The 13,450-nt window shown below is 49.2% G+C and overlaps 1 protein-coding gene across 2 annotated transcripts in view; it reads left to right on the top strand.

Annotated features, from left to right (window-relative positions):
* The window catches only part of LOC110506517 (uncharacterized), a 290,413-nt gene that overhangs the window by 136,032 nt on the left and 140,931 nt on the right, over nucleotides 1-13,450 (top strand). The gene's annotated exons all lie outside the window — the stretch shown is intronic.

Raw genomic sequence — 13,450 nt, 5'->3', positions numbered from 1 at the left:
TCACCCTGCTGTTGCCAGCCCTACCTCACCTTGCTGTTACCATCCCTACCACACCCTGCTGTTACCATCCCTTCCACACCCTGCTGTTACCATCCCTACCTCACCCTGCTGTTACCATCCCTACCTCACCTTGCTGTTACCATCCCTACCACACCCTACTGTTACCATCCCTACCACACTCTGCTGTTACCATCCCTACCACACCCTGTGGTTTTCATTCCTACCACACCCTGCTGTTACCAGCCCAACCACACCCTGCTGTTACCAGCCCAACCACACCCTGCTGTTACCATCCCTTCCTCACCCTGCTGTTACCATCCCTACCACACCATGGTGTTACCATCCCTACCTCAGCCTGCTGTTACCATCCCTACCTCACCTTGCTGTTACCATCCCTACCTCACCCTGCTGTTACCATCCCTTCCTCACCCTGCTGTTACCATCCCTACGTAACCTTCCTGTTACCAGCCCAACCACACCCTGCTGTTGCCATCCCTACGACACTCTGCTGTTACCATCCCTACATCACCCTGCTGTTACCATCACTACCACACCCTACTGTTACCAGCCTAACCACACCCTGCGGTTTCCATCCCTTCCTCACCATGCTGTTACCATCACTACCACACCCTGCTGTTACCATCCCTACCTCACCCTGCGGTTACCATCCCTACCTCACCCTGCTGTTGCCATCCCTACCTCACCCTACTGTTACCATCCCTACCTCACCTTGCTGTTACCATCCCTTCCTCACCCTGCTGTTACCATCACTACCACACCCTGCTGTTACCAGCCCAACCACATCCTGCAGTTACCACCCCTACCTCACCCTGCTGTTGCCAGCCCTACCTCACCTTGCTGTTACCATCCCTACCACACCCTGCTGTTACCATCCCTTCCACACCCTGCTGTTACCATCCCTACCTCACCCTGCTGTTACCATCCCTACCTCACCTTGCTGTTACCATCCCTACCTCACCCTGCGGTTACCATCCCTACCACACCCTACTGTTACCATCCCTACCACACTCTGCTGTTACCATCCCTACCACACCCTGTGGTTTTCATCCCTACCACACCCTGCTGTTACCAGCCCAACCACACCCTGCTGTTACCATCCCTACCACACCCTACTGTTACCATCCCTACCACACCCTGCTGTTACCAACCCTACCTCACCCTGATGTTACCATCCCTACCTCACCTTGCTGTTACCATCCCTTCCTCACCCTGCTGTTACCATCCCTACCTCAGCCTGCTGTTACCATCCCTACCTCACCTTGCTGTTACCATCCCTACCTCACCATGCTGTTACCATCCCTTCCTCACCCTGCTGTTACCATCCCTACGTAACCTTCCTGTTACCATCCCAACCACACCCTGCTGTTGCCATCCCTACGACACCCTGCTGTTACCATCCCTACATCACCCTGCTGTTACCATCACTACTACACCCTACTGTTACCAGCCTAACCACACCCTGTGGTTTCCATCCCTACCACACCCTGCTGTTACCATCCCTTCCTCACCCTGCTGTTACCATCCCTTCCTCACCCTGCTGTTACCATCCCTACTACACCCTGCTGTTACCAGCCCTACCTCACCTTGCTGTTACCAGCCCTACCTCACCTTGCTGTTACCATCCCTTCCTCACCCTGCTGTTACCATCCCTACTACACCCTGCTGTTACCAGCCCTACCTCACCTTGCTGTTACCATCCCTACCTCACCTTGCTGTTACCATCCCTACCTCACTCTGCTGTTACCATCCCTACCACACCCTGCTGTTACCAGCCCTACCTCACCTTGCTGTTACCATCCCTTCCTCACCCTGCTGTTACCATCCCTACCTCACCCTGCTGTTACCATCCCTACCACACCCTGTTGTTACCATCCCTACCACACCCTGCTGTTACCATCCCTACCACACCCTAATGTTACCATCCCTACCACACCCTGCTGTTACCATCCCTTCCTCACCCTGCTGTTACCATCCCTACCTCACCCTGCTGTTTCCATCCCTTCCTCACCCTGTTACCTTTTGTGTTGGCTTTTTCCATTCTCACTGTTTCTGAACAAAACAGTCATTTATTGTGTATTTTTGTCTTATGAAACATGTCTTTGTTTGATCTCTCTCTCAGACTATGTGTTGTCTATCACACACACACATCCCCAGCTCAGCTTGTTTCAGACTCCATGCGGCTTGTCATGTATTTCACAGACTGTGGAACATGAAGGATCAGCTGCCATTTTGGACCTGTCTGTCTGTCTGTCTGTCTGTCTGTCTGTCTCACACACACAGTGCACACACCTACACACAACACACACACACTCTCTGTTGGCCCTGTCCAGTCCTGTGGCGATGACAGGAGTGTGGGGTCAGAGTGAGCGAGCCCCTTCCTCCGCCTAGGTGTCCTTTGGGTTAATTAACCTTCCCCTCCCAGACTCCAGCAGCCCCATCCTGCTCCAGCAACTCCAGGTGTAATTAAGTTGTGCGAGCCCAAATGTTCTCCTCTGTAACTGGGCTGGTTGCTGAACCTGTCTGCTGGCATCACGCGGGCCCCTCCCTGGTTAGATGACTGTTAGGGCCAGGCGGACAGCAAATGATTGCTAATAAAACATTTGATTGAGAGGAGATCAGATTGAGAACCATAAACAGGCTGGATTCTGCCCTTTCATTTGGCCATCTCCAGAGAATTGGTTTTGCTGTGCCGCAGAGCGACTCACACACAAGCAGTTAGTTGTCTGCCCTAGGACTGGAATTTAATTTAGTGTGTGTGTGTTTGTGTGTGCGTGTGCACGTGAGTGTGTGTGTACGTGTGTACGAGTGTATGAGCACATGTGCAGGTGTAATGTGGTGTGTGTATTTTATACTTTCCTATTTTATAGAAATGAGCCAGGGTTTTTCTAGATGTGAAATACCCTATCCCTATAGGTGCAGCAGTGCTGCTACAGATAAGGAGAGAGAACAATAATTTCATACTGCAGTGGGGAAATTACCATAGAGTTACCAAGATGGCCACTGCAGAGCTGTGAATGCACTGCTGAGCCCTCTGCAATCTCCCCTCATTCTGCTCTTTGTGTGGCAGGTCTGTAGTGATGAGGATGTGGCTATTCTACTGTAATTTACCAGCATGTTGTGGGCACTTTGTGTTAGATATATTGTATGGTGGTTGTTGACAGTGTCTTGGTAGTGCATATACTGTATGGCTGGTATCGCTGTCTGGTTGCTGTTGCTGAGTGAAACTGAGAGGTTGTTATGCTTACTGGTATGTATTTCTACTACAGTATTCTGTGTGCATCCATGGGACTGATGGGTCTTGTTGGTGTGTGTTGCCAGTGTGTTGGACAAATGTGCATTCCTGGTGTGTGTTTAAGGTGCTCTATGATTGCTGGGGTGGGTATATAGCTTGATACAGTATAAGACCACTATGTTTAATGCAGGTGTATGTTGGTTCTGTGCAGGGTGTATAAAATGCATAATGGGTGTGTTGGGGTAGTTGAGTGTCTTTGGGGGTTATATACCATCAGTGCGGTGGGGTGTTGGTGTGGTGGGGTATAACACCAGTGTATTGGGGTGTGTAGGGTATATACTGTAATAACCATGTATTGGGGTGTGGGGCTGGGTTATGATGAAAGGGTAGAAGCGTACATCAGACTCCAGCCCAGGCAGAAGTAATAAAAGGCCAACCATGTTGGAGCTCCTCTGCTTCTGGCAACAGCGCTGCTTTTTACTGCCGCTCTGACAGCAAGATAAAGTGCTCATCCAATTAGAAAAATATTTGGTCACCTACCTACCAATGGAGCTTGGGCTTGTATTTTTCAAGCCATTTGATCCAAAATCCTTGCTATTTTTATTGTATGTTTTCCTACCATTGTGTATATACATTTTATTGCACGGCCATGGAATGTTGATGAACCATTTACCATGTAGTAATGTAGTGAATGTTGTCTGTCTCAGTGTGGTTTCTAATGAAGGGTGGGGCTGGAGGCAGTGCTACATAGTGTAGGTCTGTGTATAGTATGGTGCTGTGTGGGTTTACATTCTGTTAGGTTTTTGTGTTGGTGTCGGCTATGTTTGGGCTGAGAGGATTTTAGTCATCTCTGTCCATTTCCTGTGCAGGGCTCTGTGCATGTATACTAGTGCTAGTCGCCTTCTCTGCTTAAGAATACTGATGTATTTTTTTCCAGAGTGCATTAAAATTAAATTCTCTCTTGTTGTAAAAAGAGGCACACGTTAAAAATAATTGGATGTGGGAGAGAACAAAGGGCTGCCTCTCGTTCCCTCCCTGCACACCCCAGCTAGGCGTTAATACCAAGCCAGCCGCATTGTTCTGCCGTCTGCAGCCATCCCCCCAGCCAGACACTCAGCGCTGGAGAAGTCACTTTTAATGTCTGATAATCAAGGTGAATTTTCAAAAAGCTGCCATTTTCAAACGATGGTGTATATATTACATGGAGATGGGATTTGAGGAGGGGAGGGGCTCTGCTGGGACAGAGGCAGAGCCTCGGCCATGCACAGTGGAAGAGAGACACCTAATGGCCACGGCAGGAACTGCAGGCAAGTTTTGCTCTGCTGGCAATCGATGGAGGAAGGCGGTTGTCAGTTCACTGTCAGTCATGTGTTGTTGTGCTGTGTAATTTGCTTTGTCTGTGGTAGAGTATATGTGTTCCACAAGTTCAGGCTGAACAATAGCTTTCAGTGATTCTTATTTTCTCAAGGAGCCATTCACTAGGAATGTCCTTGTGTCCTCCAAACATTCACGTTCGTTTTAGCCTCCGTCTCTATACTCGTATACAGACAGAGTATATAGAGGTATATTATTAAAGATAGTATGTCCACGTATATGTGTTTTTCCTCTTTGCTCAGTAATGGAGATTGCGGTGGAGCGTAGCAGGGGAGACTGAGGCAGCCGAGATAGGAGTAGAGGGCTCCATTTCTCTGGTGTGGTGCAGGGGCTCATCTCCCCCGCCCCCTCTCCCTTCTTTCTTCCCCACGCTGCTCTAAGGTAGGATTATTTCTCCTCCACTCTGCCGCACCATATATCCCAGGTCCACAGTCCCCCTCGCCTCTGTCATTTTTCACGGCGTGTTTTCGGGTGCAGCATTGCGCGGTGGCACTGTGCCTATGCAATATGTGAAGGAGGTGAATATATGCAGCGTGTAGAATGTAATAAGTGTACATTTATTTTCTGCAGTGGTGATTTACTGGTGTTTCCGGTGCTTGGGAAAAAGAGGGCAGCAGTGTATCTTAATGAACATGACTGCTGCGTATGCACTCACCTCCAAGGCTTTTTTACACACCGGAGACACAATATTATCCAGTTGATAGAGAGGGTTTGGATGTTTTTTATGATGTGTATAACTGAAATGCCCCCATTCCAGCATAGTGTTTTTTTGTTTACAGATTGTGATGTTCGGTGTTAACTTGGTTAAATACCAGTCTAATGGCACCTTGTCTGGCAGTGAGGCAGAATTGAGTATATTTAGGCTAGCTGTGGGGCTCGGACCCTGCCATTCTGATTGCCTATCCTGTGTTCCTACACCCCCTATAGAGCCCCCTGTGTCTTTAACCTACACACACACACACACACACACACACACACACACACACACACACACACTCCCCCTCCCATCTCCAGTCCTGTCCCCCTGAGTGAGATCTGATGGAGCCATGCAAAGAGGTTTAAAATAAAAACACTAACACAAACACACATGGTTGATGGAAGCCTGAAATGGACATTATACTCTGAGGGGAAGTAGATCTAATCCCATGAAACAGTAGGCTTTAAATGTATTCTGTGCTCGGAGCCTTGTTGTGCGAACCTCCCTCTGTGAGACCACCACTGAATATAATATTTTTTTGAATCAAACAGCGTTTTTTCAGAAGTAAATGCTAGTGTAGAAGCTTTTGGTCCAGTGTGTCTGATGCTGTTCATTGATTAGCTCAGCTATGTGGGTTTGTTTTAACATTTCTGGCCTCAAAAGACTGACTTAATGTACCCCGATAGAAAAAATATGGAGGCAGCCTCCCCTCTGCTCTTTCATGGGGACAACGTCTTAGACGTGTCCCGCTCTTTCAGTGTGTCTGTGTGTGGTGCACGTGAGTGTGTGCATGCGCAAAAGCCTCTTGTACACTCTGTCAAAAGCATGAAGTGTTTTTCAATGGGACACTATTGTTGATGGCAGAGCTCTATGTCTCTCCCATTCTCCTAGTAGCATTTAGATTTCATATGTGCGTTATACTCATCTCTTCCCCTTTCTCCTGTTGGTCTTTGTGAAATGGGACGATTCTCCATTACTAATGTGCTCCTTTCTCTCTCCTTTTCTATGCTGGTCTCAGAACAGTTTTTTCCTCTCTGAGTAGACTATGTACACCAATGTATTCTGATATTTGCTACAACTCCATGGCTTGGTTCATATAGGCTTATTTTCTCATACTGGCTTTGTATTGGTGTTTGAAGTTGTATTTTAGTGGTGTGCGTGAGTGTTTGTCTCGTGGTCGTCGTGGGTTTCTGTGGTTTAGCAGAGACACTGTGTGTGTGACAGTTGAGACAGATGTAGACCCATGACACAAAGCACTACAGTCAACATGTACATCAGAGTGACCTTCCGGACCAGGCTGGAGTTCACATACAAGCTTATTCTCCTGGAAGTACAGAAGCGATTAGATGTAATGGCGATGTTGTTGTCTTCTATATTTCCTCTCTGCTAGAATTCATTGATAGTTTGATAATGCAGGGGTTCACTGAGTGCAAGAACTCTAACCATATGATAAGATATTGGCAACATGTTTAAAGGCTGGTAGTTTTATTTGGTACATGAGTGTATTTTTTGTTCCTGGCACTGGTAGCAGACAGTTATTTTTCATTGCTTGGTTAGAGGGCATGCTTCCAAAGTGTTGTTCTCAGCTGTAGTGGAGAGTAAAGAAGGGGGAATGAGGAGAGGACTGGGGCCGGGGGCTCTCTGATGGAGTGAGGAGAGGACTGGGGCCGGGGGCTCTCTGATGGAGGGAGGAGTGAGGAGAGGACTGGGGCCGGGGGCTCTCTGATGGAGTGAGGAGTGAGGAGAGGACTGGGCCCGGGGGCTCTCTGATGGAGGGAGGAGTGAGGAGAGGACTGGGGCCGGGGGCTCTCTGATGGAGGGAGGAGTGAGGAGAGGACTGGGCCCGGGGGCTCTCTGATGGAGGGAGGAGTGAGGAGAGGACTGGGGCCGGGGGCTCTCTGATGGAGGGAGGAGTGAGGAGAGGACTGGGCCCGGGGGCTCTCTGATGGAGGGAGGAGTGAGGAGAGGACTGGGCCCGGGGGCTCTCTGATGGAGGGAGGAGTGAGGAGAGGACTGGGGCCGGGGGCTCTCTGATGGAGGGAGGAGTGAGGAGAGGACTGGGGCCGGGGGCTCTCTGATGGAGGGAGGAGTGAGAAGAGGACTGGGCCAGGGGCTCTCTGATGGAGGGAGGAGTGAGGAGAGATGAAGATCAGGAGCGTTGTTTTGCCAGGACAGTGTGGCAGAGCTGATGTGTCTGGCCCTGTGCCAGCCTGGGCAGTGTGCCCACAGGGAGGCATTTTGTAGCCAGCGCTGTGCCACAGACAGAGAGGCAGGAGACAGAGGGAGAGGCTGTACTGAGGCTGGTAAGAGGACTGACTGACTGTCAGAGGAGTCTGGGTTGAGTGAAACTCCCCCCTGGTGTGTGATGGGTGGGCAGGACCACCATGAGAAAGAGGGAGAAACTCCCATATCCATTGGGTGAAATACCATAGTGTGCCATCACAGCAGCAAGATTTGTGACCTGTTGCCACTAGAAAAGGGTAACCAGTGCAGAACAAACACCATTGTAAATACAACCCATATTTATTTTCACTGTTGTGCTTTAACTATTTGCACATAATATGACATTTGAAATTACTTTATTATTTTGGAACGTTTGTGAGTGTAATGTTTACTGTTCATTTTTGTATTGTTTATTTCACTTTTGTTTATTATCTATTTCACTTGCTTTGACAATGTAAACATATGTTTCCCATGCCAATAAAGCCCTTAAATGGATTTGAGAGGAGAGAGAAAAGGCTGATGTTGGATAGTGCCATGTCATTCAGTGCCTTAGCGACTCCTTGGACATCATTGCCTATTTAGTGTCTGTGCATTTTCAGTTGATCTCCAATGCATGCAACATATGCAGACTGTAGTGGACAATGGGGATTTAGAGCAATTAATGCTATTTATGCAGTCGTTTATAGTCTCAAATAATAATCCTGCTAGCCAGTTTAGAGGTTGTTGTTTTTCATTCACTCAGTTGTTTCTCCTTTCTCACTGTGTCAATGCTTGAATAAACAGACGCTTCATGGGTAAAATGCTATCTCCCTGGTATGTGTGCATTTAAATAGTGTTTGCTTTACAAAACCCTATCCCTCCTTTCCCCTTCTTTTCCCTCTCTCTGTTTCCCTCGCCCCTTCTTCGCTCCTCTTTGTATCCTTCAAATATTCTGCACATCCCGCAGCAGTTCCGCATCGCAGATATCCCTAATATAATCTATGTGTCTGAATACTAATTTATACCGTCAGGATAAAATAAATAGTCTACCGTTAATTATGGGGAGCCGGCTCCTGGCTTGGCCCAATGATTTATGAAGTGCGCGTAGGCATTCTGCTACACATTTTTCTTAATTTATTTTGAATCTGTCTTTCAATACATTTTCCTGGAAACGTCTTAATGATGTCAGAGGTGTGTGTTAATGACCCTGGCTCAGGGAGCAGTGCTCTGGTGGTGGAGAAGTGAGGTGGGGGGGGGGCGCACTTTCAGGCAACCCCTTCACCCCTCCCACCTCCCCTCTCCACACACCACCTCGGTTTCATTTGCGGCCTTTGTGTCTGTCTGTCTGTGTGGTTGCCTGTGCGTCCATCTGTCTTTCTGTCTGTATGCCTTGCTTTCTGTGTGTTTATGTGTGTCTGTCTGTTTCTCCTATCAGCATTTCTCCTATCTTTCCCCTCATTATTGTGTGTCCATGTGTTTTCTGTGGGGGCTCCTGTTCCACTAGACTTCTCTCTTGTTTATTTAGCTGTCTGGTCCTGTGTGAGCAGTAAGATACAGTAACGTAGCAATAAAGTACTGGGTAATCCATACCTCTGTGTGGTCAGAGCTGTTAGCCAGGCTGGAGATGGGTGGTTGGTGATGCTGGGCATGGTCCACCAGGGGAGAGAGAGCCCCTAGCTCCCTCCCAGACAGCAAAGCACTTCGCATGATTAGATGCATTTTCTCCATCCTCTTCTCAAATTAAAGCCGATGTCTCCTCTACTTGTGACCTTCGGCAATTAGCGTGGAGCGTGCCCGACTTAACGCTCTGAGAGCCCTGGTAGGGAGCGGGCAACAGGCGGACAGGCGCTGAGCCTCCGCCCTAACCACGTCCGTCCGTCTGCCAGCCTCACAGACAGACAGAGGCAGCACACAGCTCATCAGAGCAGGGCCCCATTAGGGACATCCACACATCTCTCTGCATCAGGATGCTCTCATTTACCTCCTCCAGATCCTACCATTCATCTCCTCTGAAAAAAAAGATCTCCCATCAAGCGGCCAAGCATGGCTGGCTGCAGTGGCTATCCTGAAAGAGGAAAAAATAATTATTTAATTTCTTCTCCTTTTTGTCTTAGTGGCCTACTCACTTTGATCATACACACATCATTACACACAGAGGCCTGGTTTTCATCTCGCGGCCAGGCAGGCTGAGGCTGAGATCAGGGCTCTAAGTTAGCCATGCGGCCGCAACCAGGCCATCGCTGCAGATCAATACCTGTGGTCAGGACGGAGCAGCCCGCACTTTGCTGTGCTACGCCTTCTAAATAGGCCCTGCAGGTCCCACCATAAAACACCTCACAGGCCAACCTGGTGGACCCATAAATCCCCATGTTTTTCTTTATTTCTATTGGAGCAAGCCCAAGAGTAGCTGGGCTGGGTTAGGATAGCGTGGTCCATGAGCTGGGTTAGGATAGCATGGTCCATGAGCTGGGTTAGGATAGCATGGTCCATGAGCTGGGTTTGGATAGCATGGTCCATGAGCTGGGTTAGGATAGCGTGGTCCATGAGCTGGGTTAGGATAGCATGGTCCATGAGCTGGGTTAGGATAGCGTGGTCCATGAGCTGGGTTAGGGTAGCATGGTCCATGAGCTGGTTTGGATAGCGTGGTCTAGAGGTTAGGGAGAATGACACTAGGGTGGTTCCAGCTGTTAATCTGTATCCTTAGAGACCTATTATCAATCAGCATTGGCCAGGGACATGACAGGTTGGGGTTTGTGTTGTGTCTTTGGAAGATAAACATACACTCCTTGATTTGGGTCAGAACAAGCACACTTGTTTAGTTCTTGTGTTGGGATCGCTAGTCTGGAGTGTTTTATTATGGTTAAAGGTCTGGATGGTGCGAATATGCTGGGCTACAGGAGGTCTGGATGGTGCTAGTATGCTGGGCAACAGGAGGTCTGGATTGTGCTAGTATACTGGGTTACAGGAGGTCTGGATGGTGCTAGTATGCTGAGCTACAGGAGATCTGGATGGTGCTATTATGCCGAGCTAAAGGAGGGATGGGATGGATGGTGCTAGTATGCTGGGCTACAGGAAGTCTGGATTATGCTAGTATGCTGGGCTATAGCACGTCTGGATTGTGCTAGTATACTGGACTACAGCAGGGCTGGATTGTGCTAGTATACTGGACTACAGCAGGTCTGGATTGTGCTAGTATTCTGGGCTACATGAGGGCTGTATTGTGCTAGTATGCTGGGCTACAGCAGGGCTGGATGGTGCTAGTATACTGGACTACAGCAGGTCTGGATTGTGTTAGTATACTGGACTACAGCAGGGATGGATTGTGCTGGTATACTGGACTACAGCAGGGCTGGATTGTCCTAGTATACTGGACTACAGCAGGGCTGGATTATGCTAGTATGCTGGGCTACAGGAGGTATGGATTGTGCTAGTATACTGGGCTACAGGAGGTCTGGATTGTGCTAGTATGCTGGGCTATAGCAGGTCTGGATTGTGCTAGTATACTGGACTACAGGAGGGCAGGATTGTCTTAGTATACTGGACTACAGCAGGGCTGGATTGTGCTATTATGCTGGGCTATAGCAGGGCTGGATTGTGCTAGTATGTTGGGCTACAGGAGGGATGGATTGTGCTAGTATGCTGGACTACAGCAGGGCTGGATTGTGCTAGTTTGCTGGGCTACAGGAGGTCTGGATTGTGCCATTATGCTGGGCTACAGCAGGGCTGGATGGTGCTAGTATGCTGGGCTACATGAAGTCTGGATTGTGCTAGTGTGCTGGGCTATAGCAGGTCTGGATTGTGCTAGTATACTGGACTACAGCAGGGCTGGATTGTGCTATTTTGCTGGGCTATAGCAGGGCTGGATTGTGCTAGTATGCTGGGCTACATGAGGGCTGGATTGTGCTAGTATGCTGGACTACAGGAGGGATGGATTGTGCTAGTATGCTGGGCTACATGAGGGCTGGATTGTGCTAGTGTGCTGGACTACAGGAGGGATGGATTGTGCTAGTATGCTTGACTACAGGAGGGCTGGATTGTGCTAGAATGCTGGGCTACAGGAGGGGTGGATTGTGCTAGTTTGCTGCGCTACAGAAGGTCTGGATTGTGCTAGTATGCTGGTTTACAGCAGGGCTGGATGGTGCTGGTATACTGGACGACAGCAGGTCTGGATTGTGTTAGTATACTGGACTACAGCAGTGCTGGATTGTGCTTGTATACTGGACTACAGGAAGTCTGGATTGTGCTCATGTACTGGGCTACAGGAGGGCTGGATTGTGCTAGTATCCTGGACTACAGCAGGGCTGGATTGTGCTAGTATGCTGGGCTACAGGAGGTCTGGATTGTGCTAGTATGCTGGTTTACAGCAGGGCTGGATGGTGCTGGTATACTGGACGATAGCAGGGCTGGATTGTGCTGGTATGCTGGGCTACAGGAGGGCTGGATTGTGCTAGTATACTGGACTACTGCAGGGCTGGATGTTGCTAGTATACTGGACTACAGGAGGGCTGGATTGTGCTAGTAAGTGGGCCTACATGAGGGATGGATTGTGCTAGTATGCTGGACTATAGCAGGGCTGGATTGTGCTTGTATACTGGACTACAGCAGGGCTGGATTGTGCTAGCATGCTGGGCTACAGCAGGTCTGGATTGTGCTAGAATGCTGAGCTACAGGAAGTCTGGATTGTGCTCATGTACTGGGCTCCAGAAGGGTTGGATTGTGGTAGTATCCTGGACTACTGCAGGGCTGGATTGTTCTAGAATGCTGTGCTACAGGAGGTCTGGATTGTGCTGGTGTACTTGGCTACAGAAGGGCTGGATTGTGCTAGTTTGCTGTGCTACAGGAGGGCTGGATGTTGCTAGTATACTGGACTATAGCATGTCTGGATTGTGTTAGTATACTGGACGATAGCAGGGCTGGATTGTGCTAGTATACTGGCTTACAGCAGGGCTGGATTGTGCTAGTATGCTGGGCTACAGGAGGGCTGGATTGTGCTAGTATGCTGGACTACAGCGGGGCTGGATTGTGCTAGTATACTGGACTACAGCAGGGCTGGATGTTGCTAGTATACTGGACTACAGGAGGGCTGGATTGTGCTAGTATGCTGGGCTACAGGAGGTATGGATTCTGCTAGTGTACTGGACTACAGCAGGGCTGGATTGTGCTAGTATACTGGACTACAGCAGGGCTGGATTGTGCTATTATGCTGGGCTATAGCGGGGCTGGATTGTGCTAGTATGCTGGTCTACATGAGGGCTGTATTGTGCTAGTATGTTGGGCTACAGGAGGGCTGTATTGTGCTAGTATACTGGACTACAGCAGGGCTGGATGGTGCTAGTATGCTGGGCTACAGGAAGTCTGGATTGTGCTAGTATGCTGGGCTATAGCAGGTCTGGATTGTGCTAGTATACTGGACTACAGGAGGGCAGGATTGTGCTAGTATACTGGGCTATAGCAGGGCTTGATTGTGCAAGTATGCTGGCCTACAGGAGGGCTGGATTGTGCTAGTATACTGGACTACAGCAGGGCTGGATTGTGCTAGTATACTGGATTACAGGAGGGCTTGATTGTGCTAGTATGCTGGGCTACAGGAGGTCTGAATTGTGCTAGTATGCTGGGCTATAGCAGGTCTGGATTGTGCTAATATGCTGGACTACAGGAGGTATGGATTGTGCTAGTATGCTGGTCTACATGAGGGCTGTATTGTGCTAGTGTGTTGGGCTACATGAGGGCTGTATTGTGCTAGTATACTGGACTACAGCAGGGCTGGATTGTGCTAGCATGCTGGGCTACAGCAGGTCTGGATTGTGCTAGAATGCTGAGCTACAGGAAGTCTGGATTGTGCTCATGTACTGGGCTCCAGAAGGGTTGGATTGTGCTAGTATCCTGGACTACTGCAGGGCTGGATTGTTCTAGAATGCTGTGCT

This window comes from Oncorhynchus mykiss, chromosome 26 (genome assembly GCF_057628025.1).
Source record: "Oncorhynchus mykiss isolate SJ-2025 chromosome 26, ASM5762802v1, whole genome shotgun sequence".
In the NCBI taxonomy this organism is placed as follows: domain Eukaryota; kingdom Metazoa; phylum Chordata; class Actinopteri; order Salmoniformes; family Salmonidae; genus Oncorhynchus; species Oncorhynchus mykiss.
This window is presented reverse-complemented; position numbering and strand designations above follow the sequence as displayed.